This window comes from Phyllostomus hastatus, unplaced genomic scaffold (assembly GCF_019186645.2).
Source record: "Phyllostomus hastatus isolate PE091 unplaced genomic scaffold, TTU_PhHast_1.1 phas_scaffold_1066, whole genome shotgun sequence".
NCBI classification, from domain to species: Eukaryota; Metazoa; Chordata; class Mammalia; order Chiroptera; family Phyllostomidae; genus Phyllostomus; species Phyllostomus hastatus.
In genome coordinates this window covers 33,691,708-33,718,774 of record NW_025334004.1, presented here as the reverse complement: position 1 = coordinate 33,718,774, position 27,067 = coordinate 33,691,708, and the positions used below count along the sequence as shown (strand labels likewise).

The 27,067-nt window shown below is 66.0% G+C and overlaps 1 protein-coding gene across 8 annotated transcripts in view; it reads left to right on the top strand.

Annotated features, from left to right (window-relative positions):
* EBF3 (EBF transcription factor 3) overlaps positions 1-27,067 on the top strand; it is a 108,861-nt gene that overhangs the window by 28,979 nt on the left and 52,815 nt on the right. The window lies entirely within an intron of this gene.

Below are 27,067 nucleotides of genomic sequence, written 5' to 3'. Positions count from 1 at the left end.
GGCCAGCTGCCCCTGGGGACGGGGCACATGCCTGCAGGCCGCAGAGGACGGCTGGGTCTTGACTTGGTCACCTCGGGGACAGTTGTGCTTCTCAGGATGGGGCTGTGGAGTGGGGCGCCTTGGCAGCTGGGCCCCGCTGGGGCACCTGCAGGGGGGCAGTTCCGAGGGGGAGGAGGGGGGTCGGCGTCGCAGGGCCCGGAGCGGTGCACGCAGCTGGTGGTCAGTAGATTTTCTGTGTGAAAGTGACAGACTGGCTTCCGCTCGCCTCGGGTCCGTCCCCGCGGTGGTCACTGGGCCCGGCCGGTCCTGCCACCTCGGCGGGCGGAGCCAGAGTGAGGACAGGAGGTGTAAAGGTCTCTGAAACTCCAGAGTGCGTTTCTGACTGTCGGCCACGGCCCGGACGAGTCCCGGGGGCCACAGCCAGCCGCGGCGTCTTTTCAGGGGATGCCATTTCGGGGCCCCGTCCTCACAGGGGCCACTGACGGCTTTGTCCAGTGCCCACATGTAGGAGGCAGGACCCCACCCGGGCTGCCTGGCTCCCCGGTGTGCCCACGGAGCCCCCGCTCGTCTCAGGTCCTCACTGTGCTTCCTGAGGCACGGCCCCAGGGGGCACTGGGTCCCGGGGGGTCGGTCAGGGCCCACCGTGATGTCCCCAGGGCGTCCCCTTTGTGCTTTTCCTCAAATGCCGCTCCGTCCGGGCAGAGAAGACATGAGCCCACCGCTGAGTGTGTGTGCTCACTGTCGGACACGTTGGGGGGCTCTCCGCGGCGGGTGGAGCCTGCGCTGTGGCAGGGATTGCCCCGTACCCTGTGTGTGTCTCGGAAGCCACGTGGATTCACGCCGCCGTGCCTGGGATCCCCCCCGCCCCGCCCCCCGTGGACGGCTGGGAGCTCGGTGTCTGGCTCCGGCTTCCCAGGACGCGCCGAGGGGCTGCGCACCCAAGCAGCCGCGGGGCCGCCGAGAGAGCCTGCGCTTCAGGTCCAATTCCCGTCTGGCGTCTATTAGCAGCTCGTCCCCGCGTGCTCACAATGCATTATTAAGAGGGCCGCTCTCCTGCAAATGTTTACGGAGCGCCGAGTCCGTCCTTATTAGTTCTGACTCTCCACCGGCGGAATTCAGGCCGAGCAGCGTCCTTCTGAGGAGCGGAGCCTCCTTGTCTCTGCCGTGCCGGGGCGCGGCCTGGGGACCCTCGTCCGGGACCCGCTGGGGGCCCCGCCCGCGGGGGCGCCTCACGCTCCGCACCTGCCTTCCGCCGTGAATACCGTTAGCCGAGCGCGAGGCACAGGGCGGCTGCTGGTAGATTGAAAAATGGCCAAAAGGCACAGGGAGGCCCACGGGTCGGGGCAGAACGGCCGTGTCAACCTGTGATCACGCGATGACAAATCCAAGAACCGTCAACGAAGACCCTGAAGATCGAGAGGTTTATTGTCGTGGTCGCAATGAAGAGCAGACGCCCTGCGTCCCACCCGGGGCTGCCGCGCAGCCGGCCCACCTCGTGGGATACGGCGTGTCTGCCGGAAACGCTCCTGCCGCCGAAAATGCAGTGCGTGTGCCGCGTGACCCACGTGTGGAAAGGTGTGGAAAAGGAGGAGATGGAGCAGGAATGGGTGCTAGCCCTGGGTGGCGGGTTTACAGGTAATTTTTATTTTCTTCGTAGACTTTCAGGTGTTTTCAAAACATCGCGGCGAGCGAGTTCCTCGTGGCCCTTTCACTGGCGGGTTCGCGCAAACTCCACAGCGGTTGGTAGTGAGTTAGCCCTTGTCGTCCGCCCTTGACCCCAGGCGCTCTTCCCGGGGCGGTGGCCATTCCCGGGACCCCGGCCGATTGGCTCTGGGTGGTGGCCGCTCCTGTCACGGCTCATCTCCTGTGTCTCTGCCGGCTGAGGCCACGGCACCTGCGGGAGCCGACTGGGCACGCCAAGGTCTCTGGCAGGCACGTGACAACATGTAAACAGTCAGGGAGAAGTGTAGCTCCCAGTGTGACGGCCCCATGTCCCATGTCCCTGTGTGGTCCTGCGTGCAGCCCACCAAGCAGAGGGTGACGGCGTGTCAGCCCCCACCCCAGCCTGGGCCGGAGAGCTCTATGCATCCGACTGTCCTCTCCGCTGACCTGGCCTCTAGGGGTCTGGCCTGCTGGACAGAGCACGTGACGGTCTGCAGGGCCCAAGGCCCCGGGAGTCTGGGGCAGGTGGACATGGAGGGCGGACACGGAGGGTGGAGTGAGGGCCGGAGGGCAGGCGGACACGTGCCCACTCCCCAGGTTGCAGAGGGGCTTGCTCACACTGGGAGCCGCCGGCACAGGTGGGGTGGCTGCCCAGAGAGGTGGTGAGCTCCCCGTCACCGCTGCATGCGGGCAGAGGTCAGGCCGTCTCCCAGACGTGCCATCGGTGTCCCTCCAGCAGGGCCGTTGTCTGAGCGGCGGACCAGGTCAGAAGGTGCCTGGATGCTTCTCTCTCCTCCACACAGGGGGTGTCTGGTGGGGAAACCAGCGTGGGGAAGGTTCTGGGTTTGCCCCAATCTCAGAGCAGGCACGGGGGAACCAAGAGCTTCCATTCGCTTGCCCGAGTCCAGAAGTGTGTCGAGGCTACTTTCCCCTCAAGAGCCATGTGGTCAGAGTGGGCTGCACACGGAGGAGGCCCATGCGGCTGTCTGGGCTCCGCGTGGTTCAGGCCGCGGGAGTGGAGCCGGCCTCGATCTGTCCGCACCGGCTGCGGGGCCTGCCCGGTTACACTGACCGGGCTGTGGCGAGCACCTGAGCTCCCTGTCGCTCACCGAGGACCGGACCAAAAACCCGTGCGGAGCTCATGGGCGACTTTATGTTCTCGCCTCTGACGGCCTCCAAAGTGCCCCGAGGGGCTGCGGCCCTGGGGCCCCTCCCGGGCCGGGGGCGGAGGGGGGTGCTCCCAAACCTGTCTCTCTGGGCTCGGGAAGCCAGCCCCACATCCGGGGCGGGGGGCGGGTCCTCGTACCTTGCCCGGCGCCCCCCCTGCAGCGGGCTCGCGAGCCCCTTCGCAGGGGACGCTGGCCCCGCCTGGCAGGCCCGGGCAGCTGTGACACTCGGGGCCCTGGCCGCCTTGCTGCCCCTGTGAGTGGGCTCCCCCGTGCGGCCCTCCCTGTGTTCGCTCACCCCCTGCCCCCCCTGACCCGCCAGGGCCGGGCTGCACCCCTCCTGCCTGTCCCGCAGGCCCCGGGCGCTCCCGCGTGGGCACGGCGTGACCGAGGCCTGCGCTGCAGGGGGCTGAGTCCCTCTCGGGTCCCGTTCAGACCCTGCTGTCCCAAGTCTCCCCTCCCGGGCTCCGGGGCCCCGTTCCCACGGCCCCCCGACCCCCGCTCCTCCTGACCTTCAGGTGCAGCCACGGGTCACAGGGTGGCGGGCCCCTCTGGGCTGTGCGAGCCCTCACCCACCAAGTGCCCTTGTCCGCAGCTCCGCGTGCCCGGACCCCCGCTGGCCACAAAGCCCCCTCTTCCACCCGTCGCCCCTCAGTGATGGACCTCAGCCCACGTGCCGGGTGTCACCCCCGCAAGGTCCCCTCTGTGGTGCCCAGTAACCTGGGTGGCCCCTCCCAGCCAGAGCCTGTGCCCTTTGCTGGCGGTGGACAGTGAGCCCGGCACACGTCCGGGCCAGACAGCAGCAAGCTGCCCCCCAGGGGACCGGGGTTCCTCCCAGTTCAGAGCAGCTCCAGTGTGTCACCTGTCCTCGCCTGTGTCCCCCCCCCCCGTCCAAACGTCCCCTGCTTGGCTTTCTCCGTCAGAATGCTGTAGATAACCAGTCAGTTCTTCTTTCGTTTTAAAACGCTCGGGGGCATGGCAGCCGGGGAGGCACAGGCGCCCTGGGTCGCCGACCCCGGTTCTCGATGGCGGGCCCCCCCCGAGCTCCAGCGCTCGCGGGCAGGTGTGTGTTGGGGGGGCTCCACGTCCCACTTCCAGGCTCCGGAAACGCCGGCCGGAGCGTGGCTCGGGGCGCACTGTCGTGTGGGGCCTGCTGCCCCCTCACGTGTCCTGGCTCGACTCGCGGAACAGGAAGTCAGGGACTCGGTTTCTGTGGGAAAACCGTTCTGAGCCCTCGAGGGCCCCGGGGGGGGGCACAGGTGCGCAGCGGCAGGCTGCAGGCTGCAGGCTGCAGGCCGTGGCTGGGACCGGGCTGCCCTCCCCCCACCCCCGGGCCGGCTGGGCACCTGGGTCTGGACCCGGCCGTGTGGGGGGCACTTCCCCGGGAAGGGCCACGGACGCTGGCCCATCCTTCGGCAGCTGTGACGGGGGGCTGTGACGTCGTCTGTGCTGGGCTGGGCCTCGGTGGGGCGGCCGGCCAGCAGACTGCGGGGCTCCTTTGGTCACAGGAGGGCGCTCCCGTGGGACTGGGTGGCACCGGCTGCTGCCCAGAGTGGCCTGTGGTCCGGGACACGGGTTGTTGCCGCCACTGCTGAGTCTCGACGATGATGCCTTACCGACGGGCCGTCTGCATACGTGGCCTGTGTGCCGTGGCACTGGTTCCGCCCGGCGTGGACGTGGGCAGGCCGTTCACGCAGCTCGTGCTCTAGAGGGGGAAACGGAGCCCCTGAAAGGGGTGGGGAGGGGTCGGCGCCGATTGGCGCTGCTGGGCTGCGTGGTGGGCGTGCCTCGCCCCCAGCCTCCCTTCCCGGGGCCCCCACAGTCCTGCGGGCAGGGCCGTTCCTGCTGGGGTCTCAGCCTCTCTGTCTGTCAGATGAGGGTGGCTTCTGGTGGCCCACCACCCCCTGCCCGGGCCCAGGGGCCCTCGGTGTCACGGCACGAGCTGGAGGCACACAGGTCGGGCACGCCGGGCTCAGGGCGCCCGGTACAGGGCCTTGGCTCTGCCCCTGGGGCTCCCTCCCACCCACAGCGGTGACAGCCGCCCAGCACCAGGCCTGCCCTCCAGGGCGGCGGCTCCTGGGGCAGCGCCCCGGTTTGCACCACCCTCCGCTCTGCAGGGCTGACGTTTTTGTGCTGGCGCCTGGTGTCCGGGGTAAGAGGACGCAGACCGTGGGGCTCCTGGCCTGGGCCCCCGTGGCTGTGCTGTCTGGGGTGAACGCCCTGCCCCCTGGGCCCTGGGCACACCTCTGGGACTCCCCCAGTTACGGGCAGGGGACGGCCAACCCTGTAAGCAAGGAGGTGGTGGAGGGCACAGCTCAGCGGAGAGAGAGAGGACTCCACAGGACCGGGCACACGGGCTGGGCCGTTTGTCCACAGGCAGAATGGGATGGGTGGGGGGTGGGCGTGAGCGGCCCCCCGACGCGTTTCCTGGCAGGAGTGCACAGAGCGTCCCGAGGGGCTGGGAGGCGCTGACTTAGGTGTGTGCGCCCGCCCCGCTCTGGGGCCGCGCTGTCCCGAGAACCGGTGACCAGCCCCGCCTTCCCGCGTCTGCAGGGGACAGTGCGTGGGGGATGGACGCCACACAGCGGGTGACCGGGGTGAGGCGGGACCGGGGGAGGGCTGGGCTGTGGCCGCGTGGGGCTGGCCAGGCAGGTTTGGGGTGAAGCAGCAGGTGTGGGGGTTGGAGGGCGGGGTGCACCTGGGCGCTCCAGGCCTTGGATGTTGAAAGGTGCTGACACCACACCCCGAGATGCTGGTCACCCCCTGGGGCTTCACCTGGGCACTCGCAGCCTGGCTGTCACCTGGGGGCCGGGACCCGGAGGGGCAGCGGCTCTCAGTGCAGGTGCGTGTGAGGGTGCGGCCGGCGGGAGCCCCGCTGAGCGAGGCCAGGCCCCCGGGGGCCGCGGCCGGGTGCCGGCCCGTCCCCACCGGGCAGCCCGGGCCAGCCTGTGGACGACAGTTTGGGGTCCCAGTTCTCAGGTGCCCTTGAGCAGTCTGGGTGATTTCAGAAGCGCCTCTTTCTGTGCTTCTTACGAGTTTGAATAATTGGGGTCACGTGTTTTCTTCTATCCATTAATTCTCCTTCGTCCGTGGAGTGAGCCGAGTCTCTGGGCGGCAGGGTGAGGTTCGGTCCCACTGGGGTGCACCCACCACCCCGAAGGTCACCAGGAGCCGGTGCTCCTTCCTCCCTCCCTCCAGGCACCTGTGCGCCGGCACTGCCCTCCCCCAAGGACACGCATGGGGGGCATGTGCCACTCGGGGTGAATGGGGCGAGGAGAGAGAGAGAGGGAGGGAGGGAGAGGGAGGGAGGAGGGAGGAGGCTGGGCTGGGTCCCCTCCCTCAGATGTGGGCTCCGCCGGCTGCAGCCCTGGCCGGGCTCCGGGACGCACTCGCGGGGTCTTTCTTTTGCTTTTCCTTCCGCTTGTCCCGTCCCTCCGAGCTGCTGAGCACCCACAGGTGCCCGCATGGCGCAGCTCTGCGGCCCCGCCCGCCCCCCTGCAGCAGGGATGCCAGGGCCCGGGAGGCCCCCCGGGAACTGCCCTGTCCCTAAACTAGCACTGGGTGTGCCGGGTCCTCGGCAGTCCCCTCGCGGTGAGAGCTGGTCCGGTGAACACGGCGGGCTCAAGCGCCGCTGGAATGCTCCCCAGGCTTCCTGGAGCGGCTCTCCTGGATGCAGAGTGAGGGCCGCCCTCCCCTCCCGGCCTCACTCAGCTTGGCCGGCCTCACCCTCTGCGGCTGCCGCCCCCACCCTGCCGGCTGGTCCCAGACACCCTCCCAGCCGGTGCCTGTGCCGTCCCCTCTGCTGCGGACGCCTTCTCCTCCTTTGGGTGTCAGGCTCACAGCACCCCCCCCCCCCCCGCTCCGCCCTGGCAGCTCCGTTCAAACACCACCTCTTCTCTGACACACCCTATATCTCCGCCACCCCCCACGCTGCAGCCGCTCCATTGCCAGCCCCAATTCCGAGCTCCCCGGCACCCCAGGACTCGCGGCTCGGTCCGCACCGTGGTCAGCTGTCCGCACGCCCGCCCTCCTCAGTGTCCCCGAGCGTCTCAGTCACGGCCGGGTGTCCACCCCGCCATGCCCAGCGTGGGGCTCTCGGGGCGGTGCTCAGGGAGTGCTGCCCTTGGGGGTGCCTGCAAGGGGGCACCCGCAGCCTGTGCCCGGGCATGCCTCAGGCATATGTCGCTACCGGCAGGGGCTGGGCAGGTGCCGGGAGGGAAAGAGCAGGTGGGGAGGGCCTGCGGGCCGAGGGGCTGAGCGGGTCTCAATGCGGCGGGCAGAGTCCGCTCTGATGGCCGGGAGCCTCGGCCCCCACCCTGCCGGCCTGTCCAGGCCGCTGTGCATCGAGGCCAGGTCCCCGCCAGGGGCAGACGTGCCCGCGGACGTGCACACACTAGTGTGCATGCACATCTGGGCTCCACTCCTGAGCGTCTGGCCCGTAGGCCCGGGGGTGGGATGGGGGGTCTGATTGTCTTCTAACCATCATGTGACCCACACCCGCTGGTGCCCCGGCGGGTGGGAGACCCAGAGGAGGCGGGGCAGGCCTCCTCGGTGGGGGGGTGGGGGGAGTGGGATCAGCAGCCCTGTTGCTTTCCTGTGGCGGGAAAAGTGTGTGACGGGGTGGCCCTGGGTATGGGCCTGGTCCCCTGCACACCGCTGGGTCCCCGGGACCCACCCAGGGGACACAGGGGCCGGAAGAGCCCGTGCTGAGCTGGTGTCTGAGACGTCAGGAGGGAGCCCTCCGCTGCCGCGGGGACCCGTGGGGTGGGGCTCCGGGGGGGAAGGGGCCAACCCCGAGTCCCCTGCTTCTGTGCGTGCTCCTCGGGGCTCCCAGGCCTGCCTGGCTGTGGGACGGGGTGGGGGCTCCTGAGCCTCGTCCGAGTCTGGCCCCCGCATCTGTGCAGCAAAACCAACCCCCCCCCCCACCCCTGTGGGCCGTCCCGGAGATTGCGGGGAGAAAACGCGGGGCCCTTAGCCCGCGGGCCCTGCAGCCGGGGCCCCTCAGGACCGGGCGCCCAGTGCTGGCTGGTCGTCAGGATGCGGGTGACGGTTTCACCAAGAGCGTCCCTCTGCTGCGCTCAGCAGCTCCCCCGGAGGGACAGCCAGCCCGTCAAGGGCTGCCCCACGCCGTCACCTTCTGCTTCACGTCAGGGGGCCAGTCCGAGGCCTCTGAAGTCCACCCCACTTGGAGTCCAGATGACCTCGGCCTGTCCTTCACCGTGGTGCTGTGTGCTCCCTCCCCGGGATTCCCTGACGCGGAAACCCAGCGTGGTGGCCAGTGGGCGCCCCTGTGGCCGCGCACGGTGTGTGCCCGACGGCGGTGGTGGCGGCACGGCCCCGCGGTCTGCGCTGCTGCGGGTTCGGTCTTGGCGGATCCGTTGTGCTTGTTGTCAGTGGGACTGTTTTCCCCCAGGACTTCTAGAGTTTTTGTTTCCTGCCCACATTTTGGAAGCTGGGGCCTGGACATGGCCTTGGGGCCTGCAGGCCCTCCCTCCCGCCCCCGAGGCCCCTGCCCCAGGGCTGCTGGGGCCTGAAGCTCCCCCGCCGCTGCCCCCCAGGTGGCCTCTCGGGTCCAGCAGCCTGTGTCCCCCGTGTGGCTCTTGGTTCCTGGAGCAGCAGGAGCCGTGCCTGTGACTTCAGGGCCTTCCCCGTGTCTCCGGCCACACCTCCCACGCCACGCAGGCTCTCTGTGGGGGTGGGGGTTTCCCAAGAGCATCGAGGGGCCGGCCGGGGGGCACATCTCAGACCCCTCCCTCACCCGGACCCCCGCCGGGGCCCCTGCGCCCGCCCTGGGCCTCGCCAGCTCCGTCTGAGTCTCCGGGGGGGGCCCTGCTGCTGCTGCTCATCCTGCAGAGAAACCCCGTCCCGGGCGGAGAGCGGCGGTGTGGCCGTCAGGAAGCCTGCTGCCCCGGGAGGCCCCTCCCTGCGCCCAGGCCCCCGCGGGAGCCAGGCCCCCAGCGGGCCCCGCCCGCCCCTTCCCGCCCGCACTCACCTGGGGATGGCGCCCAGCCCACGTTCCCAGGCCCCACGGAGGGAATGCAGCCGTCGAGGTGACTTCGTGCGCCGTGCCCGTGGCGGCGCGGGGGCGCGCCCGCATTTGGGTTTTCAGAGACTTCCCTCCCAGCGCGTGGCCGTCTGTGGGCCGTCTGTGGGCCGGGCTCCGCCTCTCCGCGCGGCTGCTCCCCCAGGGAGGGTGCGGGGGTGTGGGGGGTTGGGGGGGTGCTCTGTCCCCGGGAGCCCAGTCCATGGCGCGCTCTGCCATCCCCGTGGGTGCCGGGCGGCTCCTCGTCCGGCCTGCTGTCCCGGGCAGCCCCCGTGTGGGCGTGATTTGTCAGTCACGACTGCTGGGGAGTCACCTGCACCCCTACTTTTGAGTGATGGTGGCTTCTGGAGTCGGAGTCCCTCACCGTCTTAGATCCAGGAAGATTCGAGGGCGGCGGCCCCTCTGCGGCCCCTCTGCGGCACCCCCCACCGGGCCCCGGCCTGGACCTGCAGTAGCATGGGGGGTCTGCTGCCCTTTGTCCACCAGATGACTGGACGTCCCGTCCTGTCTGGCCCTGCCTTCTGCCCCAGTCCTGCTGGGCGGCCGGACCTGACCGGGGGGGCGGTGGGCACCCACCTCCACAGGCGGCTGGAGGGCAGTGGGCACGTGGGCAGGGCCTGGCGTAGGCTCACCCAGCGCCCTGCCCGACCACCTGGCCAGGTGTATCTGCTGCTGCCGCAGGCGCACAGAGCCCCCGCCCTGCCCGTGTCCTCGATCTGTCCCCTTCCTTCCCCGAGTGTCCCCTTGGCCTCCTGCCACTGCCGTCCTCAGGCCTGACATAGCGCCCAGGGTGACTCTGCAGTTTTCTTCGTTGTCACTTCTCTCCCCACTGGGTCCCGCCCCCCACCGGTCACCCTGTGTGGTGGGCAGGGCTGAGGTCAGCTGGTGGCCTAGCTCTGGGCGTCCCTCCCCGGTCCCCGGTCTCACAGCAAGGCTCCCAGCACCGTGGGGGCCACCGTGAGTGCCCCGCCCTGTCCTGTCCTGTAGACGAACGGATGTGCCCAGGGGTCCCCCCCGTGGGGTGCTCCTGCGCTTGGGGTCGTCGGGGGTGTGCAGGCCATCACGTTGCAGACAAAGATCCTGACCGGACGGCCCAGCGCCCCCCGAGCCCCGTGAGCACACCGGCCACTGGGACAGGGCAGCCCCGCCTTCTGCGTCTGGGCAGGGGGGCCAGCTCCGCGCTGACGGGACACCTGCCACCTTTCTCCCCTGCTCTCGGAAGTCCCTTCACCGGCTGAGGCTCTGTCCCCGCTCCGGCGGTGGGAGCGCCCCGGGCTCTGAGCACGCCCAGCCCCGAGACCGTCCTGTCAGGAGGGAAGGCCTTTCCCCCTCGTCCTGCTGTCCGGCCTTCGGGGGCGCATGCCCAGCGCCCTTCCTCAGCCAGGGGGTCCCAGGCCCTGTCCGTCCATGCCTGGTGCCCGCCAGAGCTGGGAGTGGGCGAAGGGGGGGCGGTGGGCCCTGCGGTGCGCTGGCCTCCGCTGCCCGGATCCCCAGGGCCCCTGGCTGCAGCGGGGCCCCGGCCCCGGGGAGCAGTGTCCCCTCCTCCGGGCAGACTTTCGTGTGGAGACCCTGGGCCCCCCCGGGGGGGCGTGAGCCGTTCTGGGAGATGAGACTCGGGGTCGTGAACCGCCCGGCCCGGTGTCCCGCCCAGGACGGGGACCCTGACAGTAGAGGCCGGGCTCTCGGGCAGACGCCCCGTGAAGGATAGAGGTGGGATTAACGAATGAAGGTTTGGCTGGAGACGCTGTGGCTGGCGCTCTCCGGGAAAGGGAGTCTCGGATTTAGACGAGGGAGTGGCAGCCAGCCCCTGTGGGCACTGGCTCTGGGGGGGTGGGCCTGAGAGGCGTCCGACCGCCCCACCCCCGCACAGATGAGGGGACCCAGGCCCAGTGCAGGTCCCGGCACCCGGCAGGGGCCCCGCACCCTGCGCAGGCTTTGAGCACCCGCTGGGCTCCTCCCGGGGCCTGCGCCTCGTGCTGAATGTTCACAAGGAGCTCGTTGTAGGGGACCACAGCTCTGGGGGTGCTGACGGTGGCAGCATCAGGACCCTGGAGCCGGCCGGGACGTGGTGGCCCCGCCAGCCGTCGTCACGTGCCGCGGGCCCAGGTGTGGCCGCCCCAGGGAGCTGGGCCCGTGTGCACACGCAGGAAGCGGGGCGGGCACTGCAGGAGTGCGGTCCCTGCCGGTCCATCCGCCCTGGACACACAGGGGGCCCTCGCTGAGGGGTCTCCAGAGCCGGGTCGCAGAGGGCATGACTGCGTGTCAGCGCACAGAGACACCCAGGCGTGGCCGTGACAGGGCGTGCGGCCTCGGCGCCGTCTCCTCTGCAAGCTCCGTGGCGGCTCGGGGCCGGAGCGTCTGCCCGGAGGGTCCAACCCGGCCCCTGTGCTCAGGCCGGGATGCGTCCGCCCGGGCAGGGAGGCGGTGCTGAGGCAGAACAAAGCCGTCCTCCCCCAGGACACACGTGTGTTCAGAGAGCGGCCTGTCCGTCCGGGAACCCGGGTCTCGGCTCTTCGCTGGGGCTCTCAGCGTGTGCCGCGCGAGCGGGCCCGGCCCGCGGAGGGGGAGGAGCGCAAATCCCGGGTTTGTTGTCGGAAGGAAGTAAACTTCGTCAGGGCGACTCGGATGTGTGTTTCAGATGTCACTCAGCGCCGCTTTCTGGTAATGAAACGCCGAGTACAGATTCCTTGCCGAGGCTCAGGGGGATTGGACCCAGTAAAAGAAGAATTCACTCTTCCTCACCCTGGCGCATCAGAGTGAGAAGTTTAAAATCCACAATTTATTCAAATATTGATATTTCTCCTTGTCAGAAGAGAGGGGCCTTGAAATTTCCACTGAGCACTGTTGTCAGAAGAATTGCAGGAAATGTGTCAGATAATTCATAAACGGAGTTCACTGCTGTGAAATCAGTTGGGAACAGGGAAGAAATATATTCTTGTCGATGTGGAGCAGGGGCGATACAGCAGGAGCCGGCGCCTCCATCATGTCAAGCAAATGCCCGATTTGGGCCGGGCATGTTTTCAAACAGCCTGCTGCTGCCGCCGCTTCCGGGGAGGCCCGGGATGCAGGGGAGTGTGCTGCGGGGTCCCGCCGTGCGGGCCGGGGGCCGGTGTGCTGTTTTCCCCGGGGGGGGGGGGGTGTTCCCTCTCCGCCGGGGGGGGGGCCGATCCGGAGCGCGCCGGGGCGGGGCGGCACCAGCAGCATGTGGTTTGCATTAAGGCCCTGGGCGGCTGGGGAGGCCGGAGTGACGCGAGAAGGCCCCTGTGAATTCCAGACCCTCGCTAGCAGGGGGCGGGGCCTCCCCAGCCGGGCCTGGGAGCCCCTCCCCCCTCTGGAGCCCCCGAGGGGAGGGCGAACGCCACGCCCCGGAAGGAGGTTGCATACTTGGGATTCTCAGTGCAGGGGGACCACCCACCCCCTGGCACTTTGCAGGGGGATTCCCGTGTGGTGGGCCCACCTGCATGTCCCGGGGTGTCGCTCGTGGGCAGAGGCCTGTGCCCAGACCCTGTCTGCCTGTGCTGAGTGGGATCACGTGACCAGGGCCCAGGAGCACGCATCCGCAGTGAGGCCCAGTGGGAGCCCCGCTCACCCCTGGGTGTGCAGAGAGCCCCCCAGACAGCGGGGCCCACCCTCCTGGGCATGGGCAGGTGCCTGCGGCTTCCGGGCCTGGGTTTCCTGGCTGGGCCCGGGTGTGGGCCACCATCGCCCCCAGGTCCACCGTCGAAGCGCTGTCTTTCCTGACACTAGCTCGGCGCACGCGGTTCTGAGCTGCAGGTCCACCGTTTGCCTGTCCCTGCTGCTGCGTGAGCCTGGCACGGCCCCTGCCGAGACCCACCACGGAGGGCGGAGCTGCGGGGGGCCGTCCCTTGTCCTGGAGGCTCCGCTTGGGGGCCTGGGTGGATGGTGGGGGTTGGGGGTTGACAAGGCGGGATGCTGCTGGGACAGAAACCACACTGAGAAGGGATCGTGGGACGGTGGCGGGGCTGCGTGGGGCGAGGGGAAGAGACCCGGATGGGGCCTGGGCTGGGGAGGGTCCTCTAAGCCCAGGCCCAGGACTCAGCCCTGCAAGGACGGGGACCTGCTGGCTCCCCTCCACGTGGCTGGGGGCTGGGAAGACCGTGACGTCCCTCTGACCACAGCCAGCACCTGGGGGCCGGGGACCCAAGTGACACGTGGCAGCGGTCACTGGCACATCGGCGTGGGAATGAGGCATGGGTGGCCCCTGGGTCCCTGGACCTGCAGCTGTGGGGTTTGGACGGGCCGTGGACGCCGCCACCCGTGACCCAGCCTCAGCGCTCGTGCCGGGCCCCGGGTCTCTGAGCCGGTGGGTGCCCATCCGGTGCGGCCTTGGCCTAGAGGCGTCTGAGCCGACCGCCGGGGCGTGCCCAGCTGTGACCTGGGGAAACAACTCTGAAACCCTCCCCGGTCCACGTGACCGCACGTCGGCCAGGTCGGCGGCTGGGTCTGCTGCCCAGCGGGAGGCCTGGGCGTGGGCACTTTGAGGGCCGGGTCCCAGTGGGGACGGCAGCAGCTGAAGGCTCTGCCTGGGATGCCTCCGTCGCTTCAGCTGTGTGCCTGCAGCTCGCAGGGCGGCGCGGGGAGGCGGGGAGTGGGACACGGGTGTGTGCCGGGAGCGGGGGACAGGTAGCCGGTCAGCAAACCCAGTGGCCTCGAAGAGAAGACCGTGGCCTCGAATTGAGACAGTAAAGCATTTTCACTGAGACTTGGTGTCTGTCAGTCAAACTGGTGGTGGGTGGGGGGAGGGTCTCCAGACCCTTCTGTCTGGACCTTAGGTTTGTAAACGTAGTTATTTCTGCTTGGTTTGTGAACAGATGAGTGTGTGTGTGTGTGTGTGTGTGTGTGTGTTTTCGCTTTTATTTTATTTAATTGTATTGATTCCATCTTGCCTCCTCTGTGCAAGCACGTGATGGGGCGGGGCAGGGCGGGAAGAAGCAGTCTCTTCACGCAGAGACATGGACGCTGTCCTCTTCCGGGCCCCGGCCTGGCCGAGGGGACCTGACCGCCTTTCGGGTCTGTGCCGAGGGCCGTGCCGAGGGAGCCCGGGCCAGGCCCGGCGCTCCGTGCTTCTCCCCACAAGCGGAGCCCGGGGTCTCTGCCTGCGCGCCGCGGCCCGGCCCGGCGGCCGGGCGGCCCCGTCTCTGGCGGGCTCGTTAGCGCCGCGCCGGCTGACGGCCTCCACGCCTGCCCGCCCGGCCTCCTCTCCACGCTCCCGCTCGCACGCTGTCTGCGGCGCGGGCGGCGGATCTGTCATCGGCGGCGCGCAGAGCCTGAGCCCTGACAGCGAGGAGGTAAACGCTCCCCGCCTGGGTCCCCCATTAACTCTGCGAGGCGCATTGATTTCTTGTGAAAATAATGATATTGACAGGCCTTCCAGGAGTAATTGTTTCCAGAGCTTGGAGGTCAGCGTGGCGACAGGCGGGTGGGCGCGGGGCTCTCGGAAGCCGTGTGAGCCCCCGGGGTGGGACCCCCGTTCTGCGCGGGCCTCCGTGAGGTCTTGGGGCTGCCCCTGGACACCCGGCGGCGCTCCTGGCAGCCAGATGTCCCTCGGAGGGTCCCAGGCCGGCACAGGGGCTCGCAGGCTGGGATGGGTGCGGGCGGGTGCCTGGCAGGCACATTGCCGCGGGACCGCCCACCTCACGTGTGTTTTCTAGGCTTGGCTTCCAGAGTGTGTCAGGGCTGGGGCTTGGGGCGTGGCAGCTGCTCCCAAGGTGGCTGCTCAGCCAGGGGGTAGGAGCACGTGACTTCCGATCAGGTGTCCTGGGGAGGGTCACCTCCTCCTCCAAGAACAAGGTGCACACATGTGGTGGGCAGGGGCTAGCCCGGGGTTCCCTCCGAGGGGGCTGACCAAAGTCACTTGAGGCGGTGAGTGGCGTCTTTGCACACTGTGGGTGTCCGGAGGTGAGCCCCTGGTCTGCGCGGTGAGAGCCCGGGATCCCCCTTGGTCCTGGTCGGGGCCTGGGCTTCCTCGCAGGAGGGGCCGAAGCAGGCGGCTGGCCCCCACATCCAGGCACGCCCGTCCAGGGCAGCGTGCAGAGGCGCTCCCAGCATGGCAGCCACGGCTGCGTCCGGCCCGGGAGAGGCTCAGGGATGAGAGAACCGTGTTCTCGGAAGAGAGGTGCCAGCCCATTCATTGTCAAGTCCACGTGCCAGCAGAGGGGCAGAGCCAGTGTAATCCAGACAGAAAGCCTGAGCAATCTGTGTTTATAATCAGAGTGGGCAGGTCCTGTCCACCTCTTAAACTCAGACTAAATTTTGCTCCTGGAAAAGAATACTTTTATTGTGTTGTTAAGAAGCAGAAGTTGCTTAACGAGGCAGCTGTGTGGTTTTTAGAATTTGCCCGGGGCTGGCCTGTGCGCCGTGCGTGTGGCTCGCAAGCGGGCGCACTCCCGTCCCAGAAGCACGGGGGTGCTGTGCGTCCCCGCGTTTGTCTGGCCCCGACGGCGTGGCGGGGAGACCAGAAGGAGCTCGGACGGGCAGCCACACACAGGCGCCGAGAGCTGGCCGCCGTCCACAGTGTGTCTCCTCCGTTTTCCCCCAAACGAGCCAGGCCCGGCCAGCGCCGCTAACGAACTGCAGTGACAGGTTATCAATGCGCCGGGCCAGCGGCGGTGGCCGTGCCCAGGCCCGGCTTTGTCTGAGTGTTCTTGGAGGAGTCGGTCTGTGTCACTCAAGGAAGCCGCCCGTCAGGCGCGGGCCCCGTCACCCGGGCGGAGGTCCCTCCCCGGGCCCTTTGGAAGGAGATTTGTGTCCGCCCTAATCCGATCGCCCCCACCCGGGATGCCCGCCGGGCTCTGCTGGGAACGGGTGTCCCGGCCTGTGGCAACCTCTAATGGGTGTTTAGGTGCAAACTAGCTGTGAAGTGTTAAATATTTACATGTGGAATGCCAATAGTAATTGTCCACTTTGTCTGAGCTAGCCCAGGGAAATGTCTTATTTGTTTCCGTGTTACTTCAATAAACAGAAAGCTGGAAAATCCTCTCGCTCTTTCTTGGGGGCTTAGAATTAATAAAGCCAGGCGGCGTAAAATATGTGCTTTGGGTTTTTGAATGATCACTTCTGCACCAGGTCATATAATATGGCTTTAACTCCATGTGGCCCGTCCATTAAGCAAGACAGGATGAGCCTCACATATAATAAAAAATATTTATGCTTTTCTTAGTGATACTAACAAGGTAACATATCAGAGGAGAAATGGCAGGAGGAGGGTAAGGTAACTGTGTCTTATGAATTCACGGCTCAGTGGGGTCCCGGCCGGCTCCCATAAACACCCTAGGATTCTCTGCTCGCCGCCGCTATTATTCCACAAATTGTATTTTTTGCTTTTTGTTTGTGAAATCTGAAGTGTCATAAATGCCTCTGTCTCATCTATATTTGATAGTTAATATTAGTCTCAACCAGGAAAGTGCACTTTACATGTGGCAACATGCGATTACCTGGGAGTGTTATTGCAACGGAAAAAATCAATACCAATTTATAATTCACGATCGCAGTCTATCAGTTTTTATGGCTCTCTATCCAGTCTCATTAATTTTTTATTATGATTGACTGAAACTGAAAGATTTTTAACATGTTTCGCTGTTATTTATTCAACCTTAATAATTAAATAAACCTTAATTGGCTGTATTTCGCGGCATCTCGGCGCTGCGGCTGGGAAGGGTTGGGGTGACCATCCATTATTCACGCGGGAGCCCCTCACGCGTCCTTCCCAGCCGTCCGGCGCGGGGGTGCTCTGCGTGCCGTTGCCGGGGCCGGGGAGATGCATCTGGTCGCCGCCTAATCAGATTCGGTTGAAGAGGAGACCAGTCGTTTTCATTCAAAGTATACGTTGTCGATGGCACGGAGGGACGCGCGACAGACCTCGCCCTGGGAGGTGTGAGGTGGCGCCGGGCGCCGGGCACAACTTCGGCCCTCGGCTGCTGTCTTGAGTGACGAGGCCGAGGGGCCCGGCGGCGAGGGCAGCCGGGGGACAGCGCCGCCCTCGCCGCGCGCCCCTCCCGGTGGGCGGCGGACGGCTCCCTTCGAAGGGTGATTGACAGATGGAAAATTCCACTTTCACATTTGATCCGCGTTCATTTCTGCTGCCCGGTGCTCGTCAGCCGCCGCCCTCTCCGCGGGCAGGCCGCGGCCGCACGCATTAGCCGTTTGCCCGGCGAAGGCGCGGGGAGACAATCCCGGGTCGGAGCGCTCTGAAGGAAAATCAATCATGTCATAAGTGAGAAGTATGGATAAGTTTGAACGTTGGCAACTTCCATCATTTCATTTCTGGCCGCGCTGGCGGGTTTCTGAGCGCGCTCGGGGCTGAGGCGGCCGCCCCCCCACCCCACTCCCGGCCCCCGCCGCGGGAGGGGGTGGGGGCGGGTGTAATGGAGTTGGGCGGCCAGGGAAATTTTTTTCTCCCTGGCATTTGTCAGGGAAGTTTCTCGTGGTGTTGCATGGGAGGAACATCAAACCCTGAGATTATAGACACTGGACGTTTTGACAGAATCGGAAAAAGCTTCTGTTGAGCATGACAGGTCCGGGGCGGCCCTGCTGGGGCGGCCAGCCCCGAGTTGGCTAGGCACTCTTTGCAGACTCTGTTTTCAGGAGGCTCTCTCTGCAGGCGAGAGCGGGGCCTATTGTTAAGGCCACTTCAGGACCTCAAGGGGCGTCCTCCTGGCTGGGAGGGGACCCCGCTCCCCCCATGTGCCCACCAGATGCTGGCCAAGGCGGAGCCCACCCAGGAACCCAGACTCGGGGGGACCCATCGTGATGGGATCGGATCGGACCAGAACCCTGAGCTGAGCAGAGCCTCCTTTTCCGTTGGAAACGCGGCGAAAACTCTGGGAGACGAACATGTTGCAATTTCACAATCTTGTTCTTAATATTATTGAAAGAGAGCTCTTCTCGGCGGTAATAAATTTAACACAAAAATCAAATACAAAACAAATTTATTCTTCCAGAGCTGATGGCCCAGTCATTTCTTTCTTGTCTTGCATTAAGCTTTAAAATCAACTGTCACTCCCTATCGATTGCATCTGAATTGTTATCTATATTTCTCAAAAGCGCTCTTGACAGTTAATACAGTTTAAATTATAATCTGGGGAAAAGGCGCTTGTGCTCCCCAGCAAATTGCTTGGATTCCGAGTAAAGCTGCTTTTATTCACCACCCTCTGCTCGTGGCCGTCTGTTTCAGCAAGGATCACTCAGGCCAAATTATTCTAAATTTACACTCGGCTGCTATGTAAATCATGCTGTGGAAATCACTTTCGGACTCGCTCTAGGGGCGGCGCGGCGTCGGCGTGCCTGAGCGTGGAGCTGAGGAAAGGCACCTCGCCCCCGGGCGGCCTCGGGGTGGGGCCGCCCTCCCGCCGCTCCCGCCGGCTCCTCCGTGGGTGCCCGGCCTGGGCGGCCCTGTCTCTCCTCGGAGGGGCCCAGCCCTGCTTCTCCCCGAGAGGCCTGGTCTCCCCTGGGGCGGGATTGGCCCAGGTGGGGGGGAGGGGCCCCATCCTCCTGGACCTGTGGGGGGCCCCGGGGGACTTCAGGACCCCCATTATCCTTGCTTCCTCGGGGGAGGGGGAGGCCGGATCGAGGGTTGGGCCCTGGGGAGCCAGCCTGCCCCCCCAGAGCTGGCCCACACACGTGGGGCGTGAGCTATACCGTTTCAAGTACCCTGGTAGCCCCATCAGCTGAGTAAACGGAACACATGACATCATTTTGATAGTGTTTTTAATTGAACTCTGTGGAGCCAAAGGTTATCGTTTCAATACCTCATCAATATCAGCAGTTACTGAGACCTTTTCTGTGGTCTCTTCACTAAGCTTTGGAAGTCACACCAGCCCCACTGCCCACACGCAGGGGCCGGGTGGCCGTGGCTGGCACGGTGGCCGGCGTGCTGCAGGCTCCCTCGCTGGCCCTCTGGCCGTCCTTGGGCTGGGACGACCGGAGGATGAGAGGGTGGGGAAGAGCCGGGGGAGGACCCCGGAGCCCGAAGTCACCCCTCCGCAGAGGGACTCCCCGCGGGCGTGGACTCACTCGCTGGGGGAGGCGGGGCCGGCTCTTCCGGCTTCACCGCTGTGTGGTGGGACCCTCGCCCTGTGGACGGACCTGGCTTTTCCGCAGAAGCATTTCATTATTGTCGATTACGGGCTGCCTCCAAGTCAGTGAAAACTCGGCCGCTGCAACACCGGGAGCTATTTAAGGAATCACTTCTATCCCTTTAGGAATAGCTAATTATACGTTCACTTCTTCATTCAGGAAACAGTTACTAAAGACCCACTGGTTGGAGGCAAGATGGTTAAAATAGCAGCCCTGCGCCAAAGCTGGCCGGCTGGGCAGAGACCCCTCTTACGGCCCTGTCTGTGTGTGCGTGCACACGCAGGTGCACACACGGATGTGTGTGTGCAGGTGGGTGCAGGTGCATCCACCCACCCATCTGTCATGGCCATCCATGCATCCATCCATCATCTCTCCACCCACCCACTCACGCCCGCATCTACACCCCTCACATCCTGTAGTTCGGCGGGAGTGAGAACGTAAACGCAGGGCAGCACGTGTGGGACGGAGGTGACCCTGGGGCAGCAGAGGGACACGGGGACTTTGGGAATCTGGACCACGAGGACGGGGGTCTGTGCCACCCCAGAGGGGAGTCAGGAAGGCCATTCTAGGGGGAAGCAGGAAGGAGTGAAGCATCTAAACGCTTCCACAGGCAGCGTCACCCCGAGCTGGATAAAGGGGACACGGCAGCCCCCTCTCTGGGAGTAGCAGTGACTTCTGAGGGCCCTTGGGCGTCGACTTCAGGGCTTCTGGGACGAAAGAGCAGAGGGAAGGGGGCAGGGGCTTCGCCGGCTGGGGGCCACGCCCCTCTGCCTCTGTCCCCAGCTGTGGCTGGGGCCCAGCCCCCAGCCCCCCCAGCAGTCAAGCGCTGCGATTCCTATGGCGACGACGTGCACAGTGCCAGAGACTCCAGTAACCCTCACCCCAGGCAGCTGCTGTCTAGGGGCCCCCTGCTCCCCACTGCGACCGCAGGAAGGTGCACCTCAGAGCGCCAGTGCGGACAAGGCCTTGACTGTCGCCGAGTGCCACGTTGTCCCCCAGGTCCCACAGGGGCCTGTCTCCCCCCCCCCGCCCCCCCCGCTGGCCTCCCCCAACACTGGGTGGGTGTGCGTCCGTCTGCAGAACCGTCGGGAAATGGGCCAGAATAAGCACCTTCACAACCAGGCGCCGGCTCTCGTAACATTTCCGCGTGGAGCAGGTTCAGGACTCGACGAGCCGGCCAGGTTCAATGGAATTCAGGCACCTTTGTTTGGTGAGGACGGGGTGCCGCCGCCCGTGTGGTCCCTCGGTCCCCAGGCTTCAGCACGGCGCACACGCGTGTTCACCTGCTGAGCAGGAGTGCGCGTCCCCGCTCACCCCGCACGGGGGCCGGGCCCCCCACACCTTCCCGTGCGCCGAGGACAGCTGCTTGGGGAACCAGCCTCGTGGTCTTGGCGTCGCCCTCGCACGCGACACGCGGTCGGACCACGCTCGATGGCGGGCGTGAGTGCACGTGGACCCACAGGCCCCCAGGAGGCCCCTCAGGGCCGTGTGGCCCCTGAGCTGGAGGCCGAGAACCACGGCGCCCGGAAGAGAGCGAGGTGCGTCCCCCGTGAGCCCCGGGGCTGTTGGCTCTCCCGCGGCTGTGTTGCTTCCGTGGCTGTTCGTGGGAGCCCGCGGGGAGCCCACCGAGACCTGCCCGTGGCTGCCGTGGACTCCGAGCCCCGCGGAGGCCCCGCCCTCAGATGGAACTCCGCCCACTGGGCTCGCTCGCTGGAGGCCCGGGCGGGGTGGAGGTGGGGGCCCTGGCCCCCGGCCCTCCCCTGGCGGCGCCCGGCCCACGCTGGCTCTTGCTGGGGAGACAGCCTGTGAGCCTGGTGCTGTTTTAGCGCGGCCCCGCGTCAGGGGCTCGGGTCGCGGGGGCCCTCCCGGGGCAGGCGGTCACACTCTCATGCAGATTCCCGCCGGAAGCCTGAGTGACAAGCCAGCAGTCACGGCCCAGGGCACCCGGTGTCCCCTTCGGCAGGTAAGACCGGGCTGCGGCAGGGACAGGAGAGGGGGTGACCGGAAAACACGAAACATGGGCCTCCCGTGGGGCCTCCCAGTGCGACCCCCTCCACAGCCGGCGCCTGTGACGGACACCGTGCTGGTCGCTGCAACGTCACCTCGCTGTCCCTTGCAGAGGTGCCACCGCATACAGTCCCCTTGCGGCCGGGGTGGGAGGCTCACGGCGGCCTTGGGAACTGCGGCCGGGCCAATCTCTCTGAAGCATTGGCCGTGCCGGGGGCCGGCATCCTCGGGCTCGCGTTGACCGTTTGATCCCCAAGCTGGAGGAAGCAGAGGAGCTGAGCCTTGGCGAGCAGCACCCTCGGGAGCTCCTCGGTGTCCCCTCCACACACTGGTTGTGGGGACTGGTCACCAGGTGCCTGTGTGTGTTGAGGGGGGAGACTTCGTGGGACACCAGACGAAGTCACCGCACTTTTATCCCCCGGAGTCCTCCCTGGCCAGGCGCTGGCCGTGGCGTCTGTGGGTAGAGGGCGCCCAGGGTGGCCCTGGCCGCCCCGAGGTGGTCTTCGCCCTCCTCCCGGGAAGGGTGTGCAGGTGCGGGGGGAGAAGAAGACTTGGAGGACTCCCGGGCTGGAGGGCCGCGCCGGGCGGGGAGCGGCATTTGGGCGTGAGCCCTGCCGTCAGTCTCGGGTCCCCAACTGTGCTCGGCAGCCCTGGCGAGGGAGCCCCCCCGACTCATTAAACCGGAGCAGACCGTGCGGAGGGCGCCACTGTGTGATTTTAATATTTGGTGCATGTGACAGGATCATTTTAGTGATTTGCAGGATTTATCTCCTCTTAAAAGTACTGCCTAAGGCCACTCTAATTGGTAGGCGAGCGGACTCCCTCCCCCCCTCCTGTCAGTCTCTGTTTTATTTACTGAGAACTGCCGAAACCTATTTACACAATAATGAGGATAAATCACCGGGATGCTTTCAACACAAAGAGAAATGTGGCGGGAGTGGAGAGCCGCACAATTAACACGAAGTCCCAGATACTCCGGGAGTGGCGTGCGCCGCCAGGGCGAGAGCACGGTGGGGACGGGTGGGAGCCCGCACCCCGGCCCGCGCGGGAGGCTCGTGGGGGTCAGAATTCTCCAGATAGTTTATGGCGGGCAATTTCGCTGGCGATGGCAATGAAGTACATGCCTGTGCGTTACCATCAATATTTGTAATAAAAATAAACAACCCTGCGTTCCTCGAGCCTGCGAGTAAACAGGGGAAGTTTAGACGTCATCGCTGTGACATTGCCGGAGCGGCGGTGAGTCACACGGAGGTGTCAGCCTGGCGTCTGCAGCCCCTGGCTTCTTCCCAGCCGTGGGGGCCACGGCCACTCGGACGAGACACTCCAGAGGCACTTGACTGGATGACCTGGAAGGACCCACTCATTGAGATGTCAAGAGCGTTCTGCGCTGGAGAACGGCTCTCGTCGGAGGGTGAGCCACAAAGAGACTCCCTTGCCAAGTGATTTCTGCAGGGAACCTGCCCTTGAACTTGGCCCCCGTGGGTGCCGGGTGGCGCGTGCCCTTCAGAGTTCCTGAGACCTCGGGGTTTGCGAGGACCTTGACAGGCTCAGCCACTCTGACCTCGGTGGTTGCCGGTGTGGCCTCGGTCCCGGCTGGAGGTGGCCGCCCTGTGGATGATGGGAGCAAAGTTTGCAAGCTGCCTCCCAGCAGCCGCCAGGGACAGGGAGGCTCGGAGCCACCCGCCGGCCACGCACCCGTGCACGGTCCCAGGGGCAAAGCCAGTCGGGGTGGCCGCTCAGGACACGGCAGGCCCTCACGGGACAGGGTTCAGTTACCAGTCTTAGAAATGAGAAGAACCAGAGGCTCCCTTTGGGACTAGGTGGTGGGGTGTGGGGGGACCCGAGGTGCGTGTGTGGGGGGGGACCCAGCCTGGCCCTGCTGCCCCGTGGCCTGGCCCCGGCCAGGCCTCCAGGTCCCCGGGGACCTTCCTGGTCCTGACCGTGGAGGTGTCACTGCCCCTGAGCCTCGCTGTGCCCCCGCCCCCACCACACCGCTCCCCAGCCGCCCCTGCCCGCCACCTCTCCAGCCGGCGCCAGGCTCCCCGGTTATAAAACAGCCTGCCTTTCTCTCCGCACCCTGACAGCCAGGTGATGGCCGCTCAGTTATCCTGGAAAAAAATAATTCACATAAGCAGATTTTAGCACATTTACCGGGTCTTTTAACTTCATCTGACACTGTTTGGATGGAAGATGAGAGAAGTATATTTTTATATCCCCGGGGACCGACTTTATGATGACTCCTTCAAGGTGAATATTGGCATTTATTTAGCCTGAGCAGAAAATAAAAAGGAACACACAGAAGCGTGAACACAGAAACACTGGACTCAGCAGATAGCGTTTTATTTTGTTGCCTTGAATTGCTGCCCCTCCAACACAGCTAAATCTAAGTTAATTTAAAGTTTCTCTTGAGGAATTCACGTCCCATTAAAGGGCCCCCCGGCAGCGTGAGCAGAGCGGGGGCCCCATCTGAACTCCCTCCGCGCTGTGGCCTCTGTTTGCCGGCCCCCGAGGCTGGCCTTGGTGGGCCTTGTCCCGCTGTCTCGGGGAGGGAATGAGTTTAGCTAACGGCGGCTCAGACGAAAACGTCGGTCACGGGAAGAGGAGTGACGCGACGTCACGGGCCGTCACGGGCCGGCGCGGGGGCCGAAGGCGGGCTCCTGGCGGGACTCCCCGCAGACCGAGCTGCGCTTGCCCGTGGAAGGTGGGCTGCCAGCTCCCGCCTCTGTCTCGCCTCCCGCGGGGCTCCGGCTGGCCGGGGAACACGCCCTTCCCTCCCGGGGGACCCTCTGGAGCCCCCACGGCCCCTGCACGGTGCCTCCGGAAGGCCCCATTTATTTATGCTCTAACCGAGAGGGGGGTGCAGCTTTTCGCCTGTTGGAAAGCCCCGGGCTGGTGAGGGGGACGGCGGCGCCCCACCCTCGGGGGCCGCCACCGACCCTGAGGGGCGGGGGGGGACAGCCCCCTGTGTCCCACCCCACCCAGCACACACACACACTGGGGCCTTGTGGCCCTCGGTGGGCATCGAGACCCGCCAGCGGGTTGTTGAGAAAATTTGAGACGTTTCCATTGGTGGCTGCTGGCGTCGCGCGCCCGCCTCGCGGGTGCCGCCTCCGATTTATGAATGATGAAGTGGAGGACATTTGCTATCAGAAGCTCACAATGTAGCTCTTAATAAAAGATTAAACAAGGGAGGGCAGGCGGCGCGGGTTTCTGACACACCGCTGATAAGGCGCGCGGATGCGGGGCGGCGCGGCGCGCGGCGGTGACAGATGCTGAATGGCAGACAATGAGCACATGTTGCTGCCGGCCGCGTGACGCGTGGCCATGTGGAACATCTGTGCGAGGGGCTCTCGCGGGCCACGCGCCGGCCAGGGGGCGCCCGGTCCTCGGGGCTGGCCGGGACGGGGGGTGGGGGCGGTGGGGGGGCACAGACGCGACCCCACGGCGGCCGGGCGGGCGGGCGGGCGGGCCGGCTGCCGGGGCGGGGCTGCCCGGAGGAGGAGGCGGCGGCCGCTGTCACTTTGAGAAATGAGGAGTGGAAGAGGCTGGGACCGACTTGGCAGATGTGTGAGAGGAACAGGGAGCATATTGATCAATTAAATATGCAAATACCTCGGCGAGGAAAGACAGAGATGAATAAACTGACAGAAACATCAAACTGCACATTAATGACTCGGTGGAGTGCCCGTCCCAACAGTTTAGTTGGGAGTAAACGCTCCTTTACCTGAGTCAGTTCGCCGGCGCCGAGGCACTCGGGTGGGGGGCGGGGCGGAGGCCAGCAGTGCTCCCGGTCCTGTGCCGTCCTGGGGGTGGGGCGTGGGGGGTGGGGGCGGCCCCCAGGCCCGCCTGTCCGCCGGGAGCCGGGCAGGGAAGTCAGGTTTCCCGCAACAATAGCCCACCACTCCCCATTGTTGCCCACTTTTCCAGGCCGGTGCTGTCTCCTCTCCTTTCTCAGCCTCCCCGAAGAAAGCCCGATTGTGTCGGGCCAGACGCTGCCGGCCGCCTCCCGCCCACGGGTGAACCCCGTAAACCCGGGGACCCCGGCTTGGGTTTCAGGCCTGCGCGGCGGGCCCGGCCGGGCAGGCTGGGGCCCTTTTGTCCTCGACTTTGACTCCGTGAGAGGCACCCAATTATGACTTCGCTCTTCAGACTAATGAAATTATCGTCTTGTTCGCTCGCTCCGGCGCTGTTGTCAAGACTTTGAAACATGACCGTTTAATTACTGACACCTACCGTAGCTCATTTTATGCATGCAGAGCTAGAAAATGCTCGCCTCCACCGGCCCACCAGGAGCGCGGCGCTCTGCCCTTTGGCGGCGCGCGGAAAAGCCCTCTTTTCATATGAAAATTTAATACAGCGGAGGGTCAGCTCGGGCTCTCTCCTGTCGAGCCGCCCCGGACTTAGCCATTTATAACAGAATTATTTGAGATTCCTCGCCGGGAAAAGGGCAGGGACGGCGGCGTTTGGAGGACGCTGAACAAAACCCCAACCAAGTTCAATGATATCTGCCTGCCCTCAGCCGCCCGGGCGCACGAGCGCCGCGGCGAGTGGCCCCGGCACTGCCGCCGCCGCCGCGGGAAAGTGAGATGTCATTTAGAGAAACTGGGGAAAATATTCAGACGCTGACATTTGGGCTGTTTTTCCACTCTGATAACATCAAAACTTGTACTTCTCGATAATAAACAGGAGAATGTCAGCTGTCTGTCAGGCTTCTGGGGAAGTGGGGCCGGGCAGGGGGTGCGCCGGGGCCGCCGCGGCCGGCCTTGGGCTCTGCCGCTCGCTGGGCGTGGGTCCTTCCGTGTCGGGTCCCAGGTGGGCGTTGCCCCTGGGTCTGCCTGGCCCCCCTTGCCTCGTGGGGCTTCACGGCACAGCCTCCCTGGAGGGCGGCACCCAGGGGCTCTGCTCCTCCCGTAAAGGTCCTGGGGTCACCGGTGGGACCCTGAGACCGCCCCCCACCGCCCCACGCCGCATCCCTCGGCTCACGATCAACCCCCACGGGCTCCGAGCAGCCACTCGGAGCCGAAGTGGCACCAGGCGACGTGGTGGGGAGCGTGTGCGCTGCAGGCGTGGGTCGTGAACGTGCGTGGGCCCCACGGCAGCTCCAGGAGGGCCCGGCTTTGTCTTGTCCCCCCCCGCCCCCCCGCATGGCCCGCTCCCTTCTCAGACCCCTGTCAACCTCAGGTCACATGGCCTGACACGGGCGACGCTGGCAGTGAGGTCGGCTCTGTCTCTCCTCGGTGCTTGATTAGTCAGATTGATGGCGGAGGCCATATGTGGCCATGTCAGGACTTGGCTGCCAGGCTCCCCGTCCCCCCCCACCCCGTGAAGGACAGGCGATGCTACAGGGCCGGGGGCTGCCTTCCTGTCTGCCCCCGCCTCCACTCCGTGTTCAAGGGTCGCCTCTCCCCCTGCCAAGTTCACGCGGGGCTGGCGGGGGCCGGCTGGGCGTGCCACCGAGCCCAGCCCGGGGGTTGGGGCTGCGGGGTGGGGGCGGGGCGCTCAGGGGAGAGAGGACGGCGTCCCCCCCTCTGGAAGACAACAAAAGGACGCTCCGGAGGAAGAGCCGCGGGAGGAAGACGCAAAGACAAAGGAGGGGCAAGGTCAGCGGAGCTAATAGGCTGAGCAGCCAACCGCCTCGGGCGGGCTCCCCAGCCTGGCTGCGCCTCGGCTCCAGCCAGCCCCGGCCCCCGCGCGCCGCCCCGGGGCCGGGCACCCGACGGCGGGGCCCCCGAGGGCCGAGCCCGCTCCCCGGCGGCCGGGCCGGGGCGGCCAGCTGCTCGGAGGGGCCCGGCGTGGCGGCGGGCGGCGGCCGGGCGCGGAGCTGTCAGGTCCCGTCTTGTTGCTGGGCTTCACCCGGCCGCTCCTTTAATGTGCACTCAAGTAGAATAAGTGAGTCTTCTCAGCACCAGCTGAGCTCAGACTTGTTTTTGCACGGTGGCTGCTACGGCCACCGGGGCCACCTGACATCCGGCAGCCGGCCGGGGTTTTTTTGGCAGCGCCGGACGGGAGGCAGGCTCTTCCATCCGCCAGGAGCCGCCGACGGCCGTCAGTGCCCTCCCCCACCCCGCATTTTGACTTCTTCCTAATAATCTTT